Source organism: Bos mutus, chromosome 21, assembly GCF_027580195.1.
Source record: "Bos mutus isolate GX-2022 chromosome 21, NWIPB_WYAK_1.1, whole genome shotgun sequence".
In the NCBI taxonomy this organism is placed as follows: domain Eukaryota; kingdom Metazoa; phylum Chordata; class Mammalia; order Artiodactyla; family Bovidae; genus Bos; species Bos mutus.
In genome coordinates this window covers 24407800-24427496 of record NC_091637.1, presented here as the reverse complement: position 1 = coordinate 24427496, position 19697 = coordinate 24407800, and the positions used below count along the sequence as shown (strand labels likewise).

Sequence of the window (19697 nt, the reverse complement as noted above, 5' to 3'; positions counted from 1 at the left end):
TTCAGGAGAAATTAACACATCCTCTGCCTGAGGCTTGCTGTTATTCTATAAGATATGATTAACGGCCTTTTTAGTTTGTTTCCTCACCTCCTCCATCTTTAATTCATGAAAGAACCTGGCATCCAGACCCTGACAAAATGATTATTTGGAGACATTAATTGGCCATCTTCTTTGTCAGCCAGCCCTCAGAATGCAGTCCTATTCCTTGCCTCCACACCTCGTGTCATGCAGGGAGCAAAGCAAGCTTGGACTTCTGCGTGTCCACACCGGAGGGACCCCGACCTTGCTCTTGACCTCTGCCCTCAGCTGATTTTAATCTGCATCCTAAGCAGCTCTATGCCAGAAGGTAAAAAGTAAAGTAAAAAGTTTATTGAAAAGAAAGCTACGGACAGAAAGGTGCACGAGTGAGCTCAGAGAAAGAGGCATGCCTTTAAAAGTTTAAATCCTTTCTAAGGGGGTAGTTCTCACGGTCTTTGCCTTCCCTCAGGCCAGTCATCTTGCTGTGTTCCCCCCACCCATTTGTCTGTACGGCATCTGACTCTACACCAAATACATCCCCTATCTGGTGTTTACTCTTACAACACCCTTCCCCTTGTAGTTACACATCAGAAAGAAGGCCACCGAACTGCCAGACTCAATCAGTGAGTTACTGACACCAGTTTATGACTGTCTTTGAAACGATGCAAGAGGAGGAAATCAAGATCCTGTCACCTTTGTTCCTCATCACTGACTGTGAGACCTCCTCTTACAAACTCCTCATGGGGGGCACAGTTCTTGAGGCACGAGCCTACTGTGTTCCCCGCTTCACCAGCTGAGAATTAAAGCCACTTTCTATTTCCTCCAAACTCTGTCTCCATATTTTTTATTTGGCTTCACCTGGCAGAGAAAGCCAAGATTTTGGCCAGCAGCAATTCTCGTTCTTGGCCATTGTCAACCGTGCTGCCCTGAAAAGAAGGGTGCGCGGGTCATTGTGAATTCTGATCTTCTCTGGGTCTAAGCCCAGACGTGGGATTGTCAGACCATATGGTTTCTGGATGTTTAGTTTATAAGGAACCTCCTTGCTGGTTTTTATCGTTCCTGCACCCGTTTACATCCACACCAAGAGTGTAGGAGTATTCCCTTTTGCCCAAGCTCTGCCAGTCGGATTCTCTCTAGATGTTTTAGATGGTGGCCATTCTGACCTATTGAGGGGACTTCTCATGGTAGTTTTAATTTGCCTGGGCTTAGTAGTTAGTGAGCAGAGTACCTTTCCTGGTGTTTTTTGATCTTGTACAGCATGAGTACAGTTTGCCTCTTGAAATTCTCTTCTTGAAAGTTGGCCCTGTTTGAATTCCTTTACGATGATTTATCCCAAGACATAACTGAAGGGCAGGTGTCATTTACAGACCTCCAGGCCTTGTGAATATTAACAGCCTAAAAGCACCAATTTTAAAGTTGTCCGAAAAGTGGTCCTGAGGAAACAGCATTACTTCCTGCACAACTCTGGTCCTCAGGCAATGAGTCTTATGGAAAACTCTGCTACTGGATCATCCACTAAGGAGAACGTGCCAGAAGAAATACCCAAGGCTTGGGTTTCTTTTCTCTTCCCCCTTACCCTTTATCCCCAGAACACACCAATTTTTGGAACACCACTCTGCAGAGGGTGCTATCATCTGTCAGTGGGGCAGCCCTAAGGACGGAGGCTGGAGTTGGGAAATAGGGGACACACGGTGCCCAGGGGACCATGCAAAGCTTTTCCAGCCCAGAGGCTCCACCATTTTTGGGGTGAAGTAGGTGTGGTTTCTCTGCAGCTGAGCCCACCTGGATCTGTAGATTGGGCGCTCATGCAGATAGCAAGACGCCCTCCAGGTCCATCATAGGGAGCACGTTTCTGCCACATGCTCCCAGCTCTGTCTGCCCCGAGACCCTCCAGTTTTGAAAGCAAAGCCTGCTCAGGCTCCAGGAATGTGACACCAGGCCAGGTCATATGGTGTGAGGGCAAGAGTCAGCATTCTTTATTTCTTTTCTTTTTTGTGTTTTTCTTCTCTAATTTGAAATGGAATATATAGCTGAATGACAAGGTTGTGGGTTTTTTTTTTTCTTCCATTTTGGATCTACAGCAACTAGATTCACTTACACATAGATGTACATATGTTCTTTTCTGTGTTCTTGTCCGGTACAGGATATTACAGAGTGTTGAATAGGATTCCTGTGTTACACAGTGGTTCCTGGTGGCTTCATTTTATAATATTAGCCTCCCTATGTTAGACTAAAACAACTCTTTTCTCCCTGATCCACACCTTTATTTTCTGGGGACCATAGTTTCTTTTCTAAGTCTGTGAGACTGATTCTCTTTGGTAAAGAAGTTCATTTGTATCCATTTTTAGATTTCAGCTAGAAGTAATATATGCTAATATGTCTCCTGTATCCCTCACTTCAGTTAGTATGGTCATCTCTACTTTCTTCTCTGAGGCTGGACATAGCATTACGCTCTGCTTCTTCATGGCTGAGTGACGTTGCTTCGTGTCTCTGTACCCCATCTGCCTTATCTGTTCATCTGTCCTTCTGTACCTAGGTTGCTCCGTGTCTTTGCCCAGTCATAGGATTGCTAGGTCTGAAGGTACTTCTCTATTTTGTTTTTTAAGAACCTCCATACTGTTCTCCCTGGAATGTGAAGTCAAGTGGGCCTTAGAAAGCATCACTACAAACAAAGCTAGTGGAGGTGATGGAATTCCAGTTGAGCTACTTCAAATCCTGAAAGATGATGCTGTGAAAGTGCTGCACTCAATCTGCCAGCAAATTTGGAAAACTCAGCAGTGGCCACAGGACTGGAAAAGGTCAGTTTTCATTCCAATCCCAAAGAAAGGCAATGCCAAAGAATGCTCAAACTACCGCACAATTGCACTCATCTCACACGCTAGTAAAGTAATGCTCAAAATTCTCCAAGCCAGGCTTTAGCAATATGTGAACCATGAACTTCCTGATGTTCAAGCTGGTTTTAGAAAAGGCAGAGGAACCAGATATCAAATTGCCAACATCCGCTGGGTCATCGAAAAAGCAAGAGAGTTCCAGAAAAACATCTATTTCTGCTTTATTGACTATGCCAAAGCCTTTGACTGTGTGGATCACAATAAACTGTGGAAAATTCTGAAAGAGATGGGAATACCAGACCACCTGACCTGCCTCTTGAGAAATCTGTATGCAGGTCAGGAAGCACCTGTTAGAACTGGACATGGAACAACAGACTGGTTCCAAATAGGAAAAGGAGTTCGTCAAGGCTGTATATTGTCACCCTGCTTATTTAACTTCTATGCAGGGTACATCATGAGAAACGCTGGGCTGGAAGAAGCACAAGCTGGAATCAAGATTGCTGGGAGAAATATCAATAACCTCATATATGCAGATGACACCACCCTTATGGCAGAAATTGAAGAGGAACTCAAAAGCCTCTTGATGAAAGTGAAAGTGGAGAGTGAAAAAGTTGGCTTAAAGCTCAACATTCAGAAAACGAAGATCATGGCATCCGGTCCCATCACTTCACAGGAAATAGATGGGGAAACAGTGGAAACAGTGTCAGACTTTATTTTTCTGGGCTCCAAAATCACTGCAGATGGTGACTGCAGCCATGAAATTAAAAGACGCTTACTCCTTGGAAGGAAAGTTATGACCAACCTAGATAGCATGTTCAAAAGCAGAGACATTACTTTGCCAACAAAGGTCCATCTAGTCAAGGCTATGGTTTTTCCTGTGGTCATGTATGGATGTGAGAGTTGGACTGTGAAGAAGGCTGAGCGCCGAAGAATTGATGCTTTTGAACTGTGGTGTTGGAGAAGACTCTTGAGAGTCCCTTGGACTGCAAGGAGATCCAAACAGTCCATTCTGAAAGAGATCAGCCCTGGGATTTCTTTGGAAGGAATGATGCTAAAGCTGAAACTCCAGTACTTTGGCCACCTCATGCGAAGAGTTGACTCATTGGAAAAGACTCTGATGCTGGGAGGGATTGGGGGCAGGAGGAGAAGGGGATGACAGGGCATGAGATGGCTGGATGGCATCACTGACTCGATGGACGTGAGTCTGAGTGAACTCCGGGAGTTGGTGATGGACAGGGAGGCCTGGCATGCTGCGACTCATGGGGTCGCAAAGAGTCAGACACGACTGAGCGACTGACCTGAAGTGAAGAATTAGTGATGCTGAGCATGTTCTCATGTGCCTAATCACAGTTTGTATGTCTTCCTCTAAGAAATACCCATTTCTATGTTTGGCCCATTTGTGTCTTGGGTTGTTTTTGTTTTCGATATTGAGTTGTATGAGCTGTCTGTGTGTTTCAGAGATGAATTCCTTGTGGGTATCTTCGTTTGCAAATGTTTCTTCCCATTCTGGGTTGTGATTGTCTTTCCTTTAGGGTTTCCTTTGCTGTACAAATGTTTTATGGTTAATTAGGTCCCATTTTCTTACTTTTAGTTTATTTTTCATTCATCTAAGAAGTGTGTCCATAAAAACCTCACTGTGATTTATGTCTATATGTGTCCTGCCTTTGTTTTCCTTAAGCTTTCACAGTATCCATCCTCACATTTAGATCTTTATATTCTTTGGAGTTTATTTTGTGTATGATGTTAGGGAGTATTCTAACCTCATTTTCTTTGCCTCAGTAACCACCACACCATCCTTCACAGTGTCTGTTACCAATTTATATTCCCAGCATCAAGGGAGGATATTCCCTTTTCTCCACACCTTCACCGGTGGCTATTTTTTGCAGAGTTTCTTGAGAATGGCCACTCTAACTGGTGTGAGGTGATATTTAATATTTAACAATGTTGACATCTTTTCATGAGATTCTTTTTAAAGGGTCAAAAATTTGATATTCTGTGAAAAATGACAGAATGATCTCATTTCATTTTCAAGGCAAACCATTCAACATTGTAGTAATCCAAGTCTATGTCCCAACCACTGATGCCAAAGAAGCTAAGCTGAATGGTTCTGTAAAGACCTACAAGACTTTCTAGAACCAACAGCAGAAAAAAGAGGTCCTTTTCATCATAGGGGGTTGAAATGAAAAAGTCAAAAGTCAAGAAATACCTGGAGTTACAGGTAAGTTTGACCTTGAAGTACAAAATGAAGCAGGGCAAAGGCTAACAAAGTTTTGTTAAGAGAACACACTGGTCGTAGCAAACATCCTCTTCCAACAACACAAGAGACAAGTCTACACATGGACATCACCAGATGGTCAATATTGAATCAGATTAATTATATTCTTTGCAGCTGAAGATGGAGAAGCTCTATATAGTCAACAAAAGCAAGACCATGAGCTCCTTATTGCCAAATTCAGACTTACATTGGAGAAAGTAGGCAAAACCACTAGACAATTCAGGTATGACCTAAATCAAATCCCTTATGGTTATACAGTGGAAGTGACAAATAGATGCAAGGGATTGGAGCTGATAGAGTGCCTGAAGAACTATGCATGGAGGGTTGTAAGACTGTATAGGAGGCCGTGATCAAAACCATCCCCAAGGAAAAAGAAATGCAACAAATCAACATGGTTGTCTGAGGAGGCCTTACAAATAGCTGAGAAAAGAAGAGAAGCGAAAGGCAAAGGAGAAAGGGTAAGATACACTTAACTGAATGCAGAGTTCCAGGGAATAGCAAGGAGAGATAAGAAGGTCTTCATTAGTGAACAATACAAAGAAATAGAGGAAAACAAAAGAATGGGAAAGACTAAATATCTCTTTCAGAAAATTGGAGATGCCAAGGGAACGTTCTATGCAAAGATGGGCACAATAAAGGAAGAAATGTCAAGGATCTAACAGAAGCAGAAGATATTAAGAAGAGGTGGCAAGAATACACAGAACTATACAAAAAAGGTCTTAATGACGTGGATAACTATGATGGTATTGTCACTCACCTAAGACTCTGATGCTGAGAGGGATTGGGGGCAGGAGGAGAAGGGGACGACAGAGGATGAGATGGCTGGATGGCATCACTGACTCGATGGACATGAGTCTGAGTGAACTCTGGGAGTTGGTGATGGACAGGGAGGCCTGGCATGCTACGATTCATGGGGCCGCAAAGAGTCGGACACGACTGAGCAACTGAACTGAACTGAATTGAGTGCCAGACATCCTGGAGTGCAAAATCAGGTGGGCCTTAGGAAGGATTATTATGAACAAAACTAGTGGAGGTGATGGAATTCCAGCTAAGCCATTTGAATTCTAAAAGATAATGCTGTTAAAATGCTACACTCAATATACCAGTAAATTTGGAAATCTCAGCAGTGGCCGCAGGAGTGGAACATGTCTATTTTCATTCCAATTCCAAAGAAAGACATTGCCAAAGAAAGTTCAAACTCCTGCACAATTGCACTCATTTCACATACTAGCAGTGTAATGCTCAAAAGCCTTCAAGCTAGGCTTCAGCAGTATGCGAACCAAGAACTTCCAGAAGTACAAGCTGGATTTAGAAAAGGCAGAGGAACTAGAGATTGCCAACATTCGTTGGATCATAGAGAAAACAAGGGAATTCCAGAAGAACATCTACTTCTGCTTCATTGACAGCACTAAAGCCTTTGACTGTGCGGATCAAAACAAATTGTGAAAAATTCTTAAATAATGGGAATACCAGATGACCTTACTTACACCTCCTGAGAAGCCTGTATGCAGGTCAAAAGCAACAGTTAGAACTGGACATGGAACAATGGACTGGTTCCAAATTGGGAAATGAGTATGTCAAAGCTGTTTATTGTCACTCTGCTTTATTTAACTTATGTGCAGAGTACATCATGAGAAAGGCCGGGCTGGATGAATCACAAGCTGGAATCAAGATTGCCAGGAGAAATATCAACAACCTCAGATATGCAGATGATACCACTCTAATGGCAGAAAGTGAAGAGGAACTAAAGAGTTTCCTGATGAGGGTAAATGAGGAGAGTGAAAAAGTTGGCTTAAAACTCAGCATTCAAAAAACTAAAATCATGGCATCTGGTCCCATAACTTCATGGCAAATAGATGGGGAAAAAATGGAAACAGTGACAGACTTTATTTTCTTGAACTCCAAAATCACTGCAGATGATGACTGCAGCCATAAAATTAACAGACACTTGCTCCTTGGAAGACAAGCTATGACAAACGTTTCTTCAGCCGTTCAGTCATGTCTGACTCTTTGTGAACTCATGGACTGCAGCATGCCAGGCTTTCCTTTCCTTTACCATCTCCCAGTTTGCTCAAACTCATGTTCATTGAGTCAGTGATGCCATCCAACCATCTAATCCTCTGTTGTCCCCTTCTCCTCTTGCCCTCAGTCTTTCCCAGCATCAGGGTCTTTTCCATTGAGTCGGCTCTTGCATCAGGTGGCCAAAATATTGGAGCTTTATTTTCAGCATCAGACCTTCCAATAAATATACAGGGTTGATTTCCTTTAATATTGACTGGTTTGATCACTTTGCAGTCTAAAGGACTCAAGAGTCTTCTAGCACCACAATTCGAAAGCATCAATTCTTCACTGCTCAACCTTCTTTTTGGTCCAACTCTCACATCCATATATGACTGCTGGAAAAACAAGTAGCTTTTACTCTCAAATTTGTCTTCACACATTTTCTGCTATCTTTAGACTCTTGGTTCATACTCCATGTAACCATGTAGTGTGGTAATTAAATACTATTAGAAACAAAGTTTTATTTTAAGGATGTGGTTTGCCTACCAGCAGCATAGGAATGTTCCATTTTCTCTAGCTCCTGTTACTTTGGTATGACATCTCAAAATTCAGAAACTCTTACTTGTTGTTATGATTATCAATTTCATTTTAGTTCAATTTGAACAGAGAAGCAAAAAAGTGAGGGGGCCAAGTTTTTCAGGTTTCTTTAGGGAGAGAAAGGAATCTGTTAGAAGACAAAGTACATGCAGCTTGTGGGCTCTTTGAGTCACTCATTGTTTGCAGGAATTTTCTTGTCTTTTTTTCAAGTGTGATCTTTCATTCCTATAATAACAAATAACAGAATTTGAAGAAACTAATTTGAAAAGATGGCTTGCTTCTACTCAGAAAATCTGAACACAAAGGAACCAATGAAAACCGCAAAGATCAGGATGTCAAGCTTTTAAGAATATTTTAGGTTTGCAAATAATAACTAGTATGTTTGGAGAAGGCAATGGCACCCCACTCCAGTATTCTTGCCTGGAAAGTCCCATGGGCGGAGGAGCCTGGTAGGCTGCAGTCCATGGGGTCGCTAAGAGTCAGACATAACTGAGCAACTTCACTTTCTCTTTTCACCTTCATTCATTGGAGAAGGAAATGGCAACCCACTCCAGTGTTCTTGCCTGGAGAATCCCAGGGACGGGGGAGCCTGGTGGGCAGCCATCTATGGGGTCGCACAGAGTCGGACACGACTGAAGCGACTTAGCAGCAGTAGCAGCAGCATGCTTGTTTTTCCGAGAGTATATTTTTACTCTGATAAATAATAAGCTTTTCCAGAAGGCTTCCAGTGTCCACCTCCTGCTGGAGGCCTGGGATGCTGGAATCAGGCGACTTCCTGTCTGTCTTTACAAGACACTGGGCTGCACTCTAAGAATATCTTGGCTCTCCCTAGGATCTGGACCATCAAGGGGCCACAGAAATTGGTACCAGTTTTGTTTTGCCTGTTGAAATGTTTAATGACAAAGGTTCTTTCAATTCCTGATGCGGCTGAAGTGTGGAGCCCAGTGATGATTTCTTTAAGTTGCCGCATAAGGGTGAGTCCTCTGTCCAGCAATGAGAGACCCTGCATGTGTGTGGCCTGTACCTCCTAGGAGAGCATTTTCCAGCTAGTTTAAACCTGACCAAGTTCTGTCTACATGGTGGATTTACATCTCTCCGAGTCCTGTCTAGGGGTTCCCTTGTGGCTCAGATGGTAAAGAATCTGACTGCAATGCAGGAGCCCTGGGTTGGGAGGATCTCCTGGAGAAGTGAATGGCTACCCACTACCAATATTGTTGCCTGGGGAATTCCATGCATAGAGGAGCCTGGCAGGCTACCATCCATGGGGTCACAAGTGTCAGATATGATAACACTTTCATTTCACTTTTCAAGTTCTCTGTACACATTGATTATGTTTAACGAGACCGTGTGCTTTCTTCAATAACATTTAGACCTGACAGTGTTCTGTGTGCACTAAAACATGGAGACCCGGGTGGAGACCTGGCCTGGCCTCTGTCTGGAAAACTCCATGCCTGCATCTGAATGTCAGTGCTCAGATGTCTGGGGTCTGGGGCTGAGGTGGGCTTCTCTGGGGAACCGTGCTCTTCTCTGAGTGGGGTTCCATGGCCCTCCCAGGCGTCAATGCTACGGTAGAGCTCTTAGCCTTTTCTCCCTGCTAGGTTCACCTTCCTGGGCTCCTGAAGACTCCTCAGGTGGGCTACCTGGTAATTATTGCAATTTTCCAGCACATTCAGGTTGAGTAGGGAGGCAGGTTCACCTGGTGAATTGATTCCAGGGCACAGTGATCGGGCATAAAGTCAATGGGCAGCAGGTGAGGTTGCTGCTGTGACCTTCCAGTCGACTCTCCTCTGAAGAGAACAGAGCTGCCCCTCATCTTTCAGCCCAGCTCTCCTGTTTTCTCAGCACCTCAGCGGAACAAGAAAGACAGAGCCTGCCAGAACCAAGGTAGTGTGTTCAACTCTAGCATGAGTTTCAAACCAGTAAAAAAATCACAGAGAATCAAAGTGAAAACAGGAGGGGTCTGACTTCTCAGAGACAATTGAGGGGAGAGGAGATGGTCCCTACACTTCTTTTTAGGATCCCAGGGGGTCCCAGAGAACTGACTTGTTTACACATTGGTGGCCCTCTGACCATAGCCATGGTGTCCTGACTGAAGGGATGTGTGACCCCAGGTGGGGGCTCTGGGGACTTTGTGAGTCTCATCCCATCTGCATGGGTCAGGATTATGTGTGCGGGGAGACCACACACAAAAAAATAAGAAAAAAGGAAGAATACATGAGAGCTTCACTTGTGTTAGGAATTAATACTGTATGGTGTTCACTTTATACAGGCCTGTGCCTGTTTGCCTCTTTACCCCTGGGAGGTTCACCCTCCCTGGGGCTCCTGGGGACTTCTCAGGTGGCTACCTGGTAATTATTCCAGTTTACCAGGACAAGCATGGCGAGAAGGGAGGCAGGTTCACCTGGTGAGTTGATTGCAAGGCACATGGATCAGGCAAAAGGCCAATGGGCAGCAGGTGAGGTTGCTGCTGTGATCTCATTCCAGTCGACCTTCCCTACTCAGCAGAGACCAGACCTGCCCCTCGTCTCCCAGCCCTGTGTCTGGTGTGTTTTCTCAGCACATCAGTGAACCAAGAAAGGACTGAGCCTGCGAGAACCAAGGTAGTGTTTTCAACATTATCACGACAGCTGTAAAAACAGTTAATATCACACAGACCCAAAGGGAGAAGAGGAAGACTTCTCTGGGACAGTGTGGGGAGAGGAGACCAGCCCTACACTTCTTTCTACCATCACAAAGGGTTACAGAAACCCATTCACTTCCACTTTAGCTGCCCAAGCAGCAGAGACCTGGTGTCCTAACCAAGGGTCGTGTGGTTCCAGGTCTGAGGATTGTGTGGGTCTCACTCCATCCACATGGGTCAGAATCCTGAACCCGGAGACCCCATATCTGCTCTTACCTGCAGTGTGTTTTGTCCCCTTGGAGATTCCCAACGTCTGAATTGAGGGTGTTGCCCTGATTAACCTGTGTTCCTTTTTCTTCCCTTCACCTTGTTGCATTCATATGGGGTCAGGCACCTTTGGGTGGGTTGCTGCTCTGTGTTATGCTGAGTGAAAATCTTTGATGGTGTCATATTAGTATCATAGCCTATCGCATATCTAATCAGAGGGATAACCACTGTTTGGTGTCCACTAGACTGAACTCGGGTAATTTAATTTGTTATTTTATATTGGAGCAGAGTTGATTTCTGGTGTTTTGTTTGTTTTAGGTATATAGACTTGCAGGAGACATGGATTCGATCCCTGGGTTGGGAAGATCCCCTGGAGAAGGAAATGGTAACTCACCCCAGTATTCTTGCCTGGAGAATTCCATGGACAGAGGCACCTGACGGGCTGCAGAACATGGAGTCACAAATAGTCAGACACAACTGAGCGACTGAAGGGCAACAGCACCTGTTTTAAGGTTTATGTATTGATCTGAACCAGCTAATTATTCCCTGCTCCCTCCTTTCCATTTTGGCAACAATAACTTTCTTTCCTAAGCCTGTGAATCTGTTTCTCTTTTGTAATGAAGTTCATTTGTATCCATTTTTAGATTCCACCAGAAGGGCTATTCTATGATTATCTGTCTTTCCCCATCTCACTCACTTCATGTAGTATGATCACCTCTGGTTTCTTCCCTGTAACTGGAAACGGCATTGTTTCATCCTTATGTGTGTCTGAGTAATACTGCACTGGGTATATGTACCCCGTTTCCTGTATCAATCCATCTGTCCTAGCATACTGGAGTTGCTTCCTTGTCTTGGATATTGTATCCTGTGCCGCGATGATCTTTGGGGTGCAGGTGTGTTTTTAAATTTTGGTTTTCTCTAGATGTAAGGCTCGGTATGAAATTGCTGCATCACTTGGTACTTCTGTGTTTAGTTTTTTAAGACCCTCTATAATGTATTCCCTAGTGAGTGTACCATTTTATATTCTTATCAACAGTGTAGGAGGGTTGCCTTCTCTTCACACCCTCTGCAGGATTCATTGTTGTAGGTTTTTTGATGGGTCCATTCTGATCAGTGTGAGGTGACACCTCATTAAATATTTGTTTTACTCTAAGAACTCATGATGCTGAGAATCTATTTGTGTGCTTTATGGCCATCTTTATGACCTCTCTGGAGAAACGTGCATTTAGATCTTTGAACGATTTTTTTATTGAGTTTTTTTTGTTGTTGTTCATATTTAGCTGTACTAGTGATTTGTATTTGTTTGTTTCAAGTGTACAGGAACTTGGTTCAGTTATATTAATACTTCAGTTCAGTCATTCAGTTGTGTCTGACTCTTTGCAACCCCATGGACTGTAGCACTCCAGGCCCACCATCCATCACCAACTCCTGGAGTCTACCCAAACTCATGTCCACTGTGTCAGTGATGCCATCCAACCATTTCATCCTCTGTCATCCCCTTCTCCTCCTGCCCTCAATCTTTCCCAGCATCAGGGTCTTTTCAAATGAGTCAGCTCTTCGCATCAGGTGGCCAAAGTATTGGAGTTTCAGCTTCAACATAAGTCCTTCCAATGAACACTTAGGACTGATCTCCTTTAGGATGGACTGGTTGGATCTCCTTGCAGTCCAAGGGACTCTCAAGAGTCTTCTCCAACACCACAGTTCAAAAGCATCAGTTCTTCAGCGCTCAGCTTTCTTTACAGTCCAACTCTCACATCCATTCGTGACTACTGGAAAAACCATAGCCTTGACTAGACAGATCTTTGTTGGCAAAGTAATGTCTCTGCTTTTTATTTTTTATTTATTTTAAGACAGGGAATACTTTATTCAAACCCATCAGAGAAATGGATAGCTTGGGTCTGTAACAAAGCATCATGTTTTAAAGCGTAGGTCAGTAATTGTATATGAGCGTATACACTGCAACATACAAATTAACTGATCAGACCACAACTTTTCAATGTTTGAAACAGAATAAGCTTCCCTGTAAAAGCAGCACCTTTGTGACATTTTAACTTTAGTATTCCTCTCCTTCTTCCTCTCCTTCTCCTTCCACAGAATCCACACCAACCTCCTCATAATCCTTCTCAAGGGCAACCATGTCTTCACAGGCCTCAGAAAACTCTCCTTCCTCCATGCCCTCACCCACGTACCAGTGAACAAAGGCACGATTGGCATACATCAGGTCAAACTTGTGGTCCAGGCGAGCCCAGGCCTCAGTGATGGCTGTGGTGTTGCTTAGCATGCACACAGCTTGCTGTACTTTGGCCAGGTCTCCACCAGGTACCACAGTGGGAGGCTGGTAGTTAATGCCAACCTTGAAGCCAGTGGGGCACCAGTCCACAAACTGGATGGTACGCTTGGTCTTGATGGTGGCAATGGCAGCACTGACATCTTTGGGAACCACGTCACCACGGTACAACAGGCAGCAGGCCATGTATTTACCATGGCGAGGGTCACATTTCACCATTTGGTTGGCTGGCTCAAAGCAAGCATTGGTGATCTCTGCTACAGAAAGCTGTTCATGGTAGGCTTTCTCAGCAGAGATGACGGGGGCGTATGTGGCCAGAGGGAAGTGGATGCGGGGATAGGGCACCAGGTTGGTCTGGAACTCTGTCAGATCCACATTCAGGGTGCCATCAAACCTCAGGGAAGCAGTGGTGGAGGACACAATTTGACCTATCAACCTATTCAAGTTAGTATATGTCGGGCGCTCAATGTCGAGGTTTCTACGACAGATGTCATAGATGGCCTCATTGTCTACCATGAAGGCACAATCAGGGTGGTGTGGGTGGTGAGGATGGAGTTGTAGGGCTCAATGACAGCTGTGGAAACCTGGGGGGCTGGGTAAATGGAGAACTCCAGCTTGGACTTCTTGCCATAATCGACTGAAAGACGTTCCATCAGCAGGGAGGTGAACCCAGAACCAGTTCCCCGACCAAAGCTGTGGAAAATCAAGAAGCCCTGAAGACCTGTGCACTGGTCAGCCAGTTTCCGAATTCGGTCCAAGACGAGGTCAATGATCTCCTTGCCAATGGTGTAGTGACCTCGGGCCAGTTATTGGCGGCATCTTCTTTGCCTGTCATGAGCTGTTCAGGGTGGAAGAGCTGGTGGTAGGTGCCAGTGCGAACCTCATCAATGACTGTGGGTTCCAGGTCTACAAACACTGCCCTGGGCACATGCTTGCCAGCCCCTCTCTCACTGAAGAAGGTGTTGAAGGAGTCGTCTCCTCCCCCAATAGTCTTGTCACTTGGCATCTGGCCATCAGGCTGAATGCTGTGTTCCAGGCAGTAGAGCTCCCAGCAGGCATTGCCGATCTGGACACCAGCCTGGCCAACGTGGATGGAGACGCACTCACACATAGCTGCTGTTTTGCAGCTGCTGAGCAGATGGCGGAGAGGAGGAGAAGAGGTTGTTACTTCTTATAGAGTGACTCTTAGGCGGTCGATGTAAGAGAACCTCTGTCTCTGCTTTTTAATATGCTGTCTAGGGTGGTCATAACTTTCCTTCCAAGGAGTAAGCATCTTTTAATTTCATGGCTGCAGTCACCGTCTGCAGTGATTTTGGAACCCCCCAAAAATAAAGTCAACCACTGTTTCCATTGTTTCCCCATCTATTTGCCATGAAGTGATGGGACTAGATGTTATGATCTTAGTTTTCTGAATGTTGAGCTTTAAACCAACTTTTTCACTCTCCTCTTTTACTTTCATCAAGAGGCTCTTTAGTTCTTCACTTTCTGCCATAAGGGTGGTGTCGTCTGAATATCTGAGGTTATTGGTATTTCTCCCAGCAATCTTGATTCCAGTTTGTGCTTCTTCCAGTCCAGCGTTTCTCATGATGTACTCTGCATAGAAGTTAAATAAGCAGGGTGACAATATACAGCCTTGACGTACTCCTTTTCCTATTTGTAACCAGTCTGTTGTTCCATGTCCAGTTCTAACTGTTGCTTCCTGACCTGCATACAGGTTTCTCAAGAGGCAGGTCAGGTGGTCTGGTATTCCCATCTCTTTCAGAATTTTCCACAGTTAATATTAATACATAATATTAATCTATTCTCATCTGGATTCTTTTTTCATATAGGTGATTAGAGTGTGTTCAATAAACTTCCCTATGCTATTCAATAGGTACTTGTTGATCATCTGTTTGATGTACATTAATGTGTATATGTTAATTCCAATCCCTTAAATTATCCTGCCTGCATCTGGAGGACCACAGGCACTCCAGATCCATTGTGGAGGCACACAGCCTGCCACATGCTCCCAGCTCTCTCAGCCCCAGGACACTGCAGCCTTGGGACCCAAGCCAATCAGGCTCCAGGGATGTGATACCAGCCTTTTTTTTTTTTTTGACCCTTTCCTACTTAAAGTCTTTTTTTCTTTTTAAAATTTTTTATTTTTTTAAATTAATTTCATTTTAGTTGGAGAATAAGTACTTTACAATATTGTGATGGTTTTTGCCATACATCAACATGAATTGGCACAGGTATACATGTGTCCCCCACATCCTAAACACTACTCACCTCCCTCCCCATCCTATCCCTCTGAGTTGTCCCAGAGTGCCAGCTTTGGGTGCCCTGCTTCATTGAATTTGCTCTGGTCATCTATTTTACATACGGTAATATACATGTTTCATTGCTATTCTCTCTCTCAAATCATCCCACCCTCACCTTTCTCCCAACTGAGTCCAAAAGTCTGTTCTATACATCGATGTCTCTGATCAGAGTCAACATTTCTTTTTTGTTATTTCTGTTTTTTTTCCACCATTTGAACTGGAGTATGTAGCTGAATTACTATCTTGTGGGTGTTTTTTGTTCCTTTTCCTTCTACCACAACTTGTTTCAAATGTGTATATATCTAACACATAAATGTGTATATATTTTGTTTTTTTTTCATATAGGTTATTACAGAATGTGGAGTAAGGTTCCTTGTATTATACAGTGGGTCCTGGTCATTTATTTTATAAACAGTATTGGGCATATATTAGTCTGAAGTTGTTCATTTCTCCATGCCCCACATCTTTATATCTTGGTGACTGGAAATTTCTAAGTCTGTGAGGCAGTGTCTCCAGGTAAGAAATTCATTTTTATGCATCTTTAGATTCCACCTAGGAGTGACATCATATGATACTTGTCTCTCCCCATCTGCCTTAAGTCACTTGGAATGATCATCTCTACTTTCTTTCCCTTGACTGAACATGGTTTTATTTCCTACTTCTTTCTTATTGAGAAATATTGTATTATGTATGTACCCCATTGTCTGTATCCATTCGTCTGTTCTTCTGCAAGTAATCTTATTCACTGTCTTGGCTGTGGTATATAGTGGGGCCAAAATCGCAGGGTGACCCATCTCTTTTAAAATTTTGGTTGTCTTCACCTAGCTTTCTTGACCCCATCCCAGTTCAGATATGAGACACAGCCTGCTCAGGCTCCAGGGATGGGATAGCAGCCAACGAGAGGGAGGTCGCAAGGAATAAACTAGGCACTGATTTTTTTTCCTTTTCTTTTCCTCATGTCGATCCCACGTCGGAGTATGGTCAATTTGTAGTTTTGTGCTTACTGTCAGCGTACAACACTTGATTAAGTATTGACATATACATACAGGATGTCTGTTCTTCTCTAGATTCTTTTACTATAGAATTTACTGCAGAAGGGTGAGCAAGGTTCCACATGCCTGGAGGTACCGCACATCTCCTTACAGCTTTGACCTGTCAGTGGGCATTTTGGTCAGGTGTTTGTCTCGGCTTTTGTAAGTAGTGCTTCAGTGAACGTTGGGGTGTGTGTGTCATTTTGAATGATGGTTTTATCAGGATACCAGGCCCAGGTGTGGGAATGTCAGATCCTAGGCATAGTTCCCTTGAAAGTTTTTTTTTTTGGCCTGTGAAGACTGTCTTTTCCAGTGGCTGTTGCCAGTGTCCCTTCCCACCAATCATGTAGGGAGTTCCCTCTCCTCCTGGCCCTCTCCCCCCTTTACTGTTTGTAGACTTGTGAGGGTGGTCATTCTAACTGGTGTAATTTGATTTCTTGTTGTTGTTTTGATTGGCATTCCTCCTGTAATAATTCGGGATGCTGAGCATCGTGTCCTGTGAAGGTATGGTTTTTTCTTTTTCTTTTTTTTCCCTCTTTCATGGTTGCAAAGAAAATATACGTGTTGCAGTTAACTCTTTGATAGTGGGTTGTATTTGTAATTTGTTTCTGGAGTATTCTCCCTAGGACTTTTTCTGAGGGTAACTGTCATTAACGGCCCCAAGGCCTTGTGAATTGGAGGCGCCAGTAAGCACAGTTCAGGCTTCCCTGGTGGCTCAGATGGTAAAGAATCTGCCTGAAATGAAGGAGACCCAGGTTTGATCACTGGGTCAGGAAGATCCCCTGGAGAGGGGAATGGCAACCCACTCCAATGTTCTTGCCTGGGAAATCCCATGTTCAGACGGGCCTGGCAGGTAAGCACGGGGGTCAAGTTGTAGTTACAGAAAATGTCCACATGGTGGCAGCAGTTTTCATTCCCAACTCTGGTTCTTGGGGCAACCAGAACCTAAGGAAGACTTGGCTTCCTAGGCTGTGAACTGGAGTGGAATGTGCCTGAGCAAACACCCAAGGGCCCGTGTCTCACTACTCGTTCCCCCTAAAGCTTCACCCCTTTCCTCAGAATTTCCTTATCCCAATGGGGGCCACAGCACCCTGCTGAGGTGCTAGGAGGTTGCACTCTCAAGGAGGAGGCTTAAGCTGTGAACCCCAGCCCCAGGAGAACTGAAAGCTAGGTGGCATTTCCAAGGTCCTTGAGGCCAGACGGTCGTCACAACATCGCTTGGTGCACTAGGGACTATGGTCCCTGTCAGAGCAAACAGGAAGGTGTAAGTTTAAGAGGGGGCTCAATTAAGGGCACCCTGTCCGGTGGTTTCAACCCCACCCCAGTCCAGCCTTTGGACCAAAGCCTGTTCAGGCTGCAGTGATGGGATAGCAGCCTGGGTCAGGATGTCAGCAGGAATAAAGTGGACAAGGCTTTTCTTCTTTCTTCTTTCATTTCATGCCTGTGGTATGCTGCAGTATAGTCGGTGTGCAGTGTTGCGCCTGTTGTCAGTATCCAGCCACCTGATTGACCTATGTCAAGTATGTAAAGCATATGTTTCTTTTTCAGATTCATCTGCTGTAGAAGTTATTGCAGAAAGTGGAGCAAAGTTCCCTGGGCTGAACATCGCGTCCTTGCAGAGTATCTGTTAACATGTACAGATTTCTGTGGATATGGTAGAGGTACAGATTTCTGTGGATATGATAGAGATACAGATTGCTGTGGAAGGAAGAAAGAAAGGAAGGGGATAATCCTTGTGGATTATCTACTAACATACACGTTTTTGTGTATATGTTAGTCCTGACTTCCTAATTCATCCCTGGCCCTTTGGTTTGATTTATTTATTTATTGGAATTCTTTGTGTTTGAATTCTCTGAGTTTCTTTATGTTGTAATTGAATTCCTTTGTATCTCTTTTTTTCCTTTTACCTAGAAGGGACATCGCATGCTAGTCTTCCTCTGTCTGGCTGACTTCACTTAGTGTTTGATCCTCTAAGGTCTATCCCTGTGACTACCAGGGGCATAATATCATGATTTCAGTAGTAGTATTTCATGCCTGAGTAATAGTTCATTTTCTGTATGTACTACATTGGTTTTAAGCTTTAATCTGAAGGTGGACATTTTGCTGGGTCTGTGTTCAGCTGCTTTAACTAGTGCTGAAGTGAACATTGGGGTGCACGGGGCTTCTTGAAAGATGGTTTTCCTGGGATACAGGCCCAGGTGTGGGAATGTCAGATGGTAGGTTTAGCTTGCATTTATTGTTTGTAGACTTGTAAGGATGGCCATTCTGGTGATATTTGATTTCTCATTGTCATTTTGGTTGGCATTCCTCCTGTAATGATTAGGGATGCTGAGCATCCTGTCCTAGGTGGAAGTATGGGGTTTGTTTTGGGGTTTTTTTTTTTTACCCTTTAACGGTGTGAGGAAAATAGACCTGTGGCAGTTGGCTTACTGAAAGTTGTTTGTGTTTGGAATTCATCTTGCAGTACCTGCCACAGGACAAAATTCCTGAGGGCAGCTATCATGAGCAGTCGCCCAGCCCTTGAAAATTAGAGGTGCCGGTAAGCATTGGTGGTCAGTTGTAGCTACAGGAAATGTCCACAAGGTGGCAGCACTTTTGGCTCAGAGGTTTAAAGCGTCTGCCTCCAATGAGGGAGACTGGGTTCGATCCCTGGGTCGGGAAGATCCCCTGGAGAAGGAAATAGTAACCCACTCCAGTATTCTTGCCTGGAGAATCCCATGGACAGAGGAGCCTGGCAGGCTACAGTCCACGGGGTCGCAAAGAGTCGGACACGACTGAGCAACTTCACTTCACTTCTGGTTCTTGGGGCAAGCAGAAGATTCAGGAAAGTTGGCTTCCTGGCTGTGAAACAGAGTGGAATGTGCCTGCTGCTGCTGCCAAGTCGCTTCAGTCATGTCTGACTCTGTGCAACCCCATAGACGGCAGCCCACCAGGCTTCCCCGTCCCTGGGATTCTCCAGGCAAGAACACTGGAGTGGGTTGCCATTTCCTTCTCCAATGCATGAAAGTGAAAAGCGAAAGTGAAGTCGCTCAGTCGTGTCCGACTCTTCGCGATGCCATAGACTGCAGCCTACCAGGCTCCTCCGTCCATGGGATTTTTCCAGGCAAGAGTACTGGAGTGGGTGACATTGCCTAGGAATGTGCCTGAGCAACCACTAAAGGGCTTGTGCTTCACTGCTTTTTCCTCTTAAAGCAACACACACACGCACACGCACAAGCACGCGCACACACACACCCTTCTTGATAGCATTACTTTTTCCACCTTAGCCCTCTTGAAAGCTTTTTGAACATGTGGAGTCTGTCCATATACTGACTGTAGCCAATGTATTTTTCCGCCAACAGCTTCAGATCAGATCAGTCGCTCAGTCGTGTGCGACTCCTTGCGACCCCATGAATCGCAGCACACCAGGCCTCCCTGTCCAACACCAACTCCCGGAGTTCACTCAGACTCACGTCCATCAAGTCAGTGAT

General features: G+C 44.5%; 1 pseudogene; it reads right to left on the bottom strand.

Annotated features, from left to right (window-relative positions):
- Positions 1-12458: 12458 nt before the first annotated feature.
- Positions 12459-14042, bottom strand: LOC102274583 (tubulin alpha-1A chain-like; annotated as a pseudogene).
- Positions 14043-19697: the final 5655 nt, after the last annotated feature.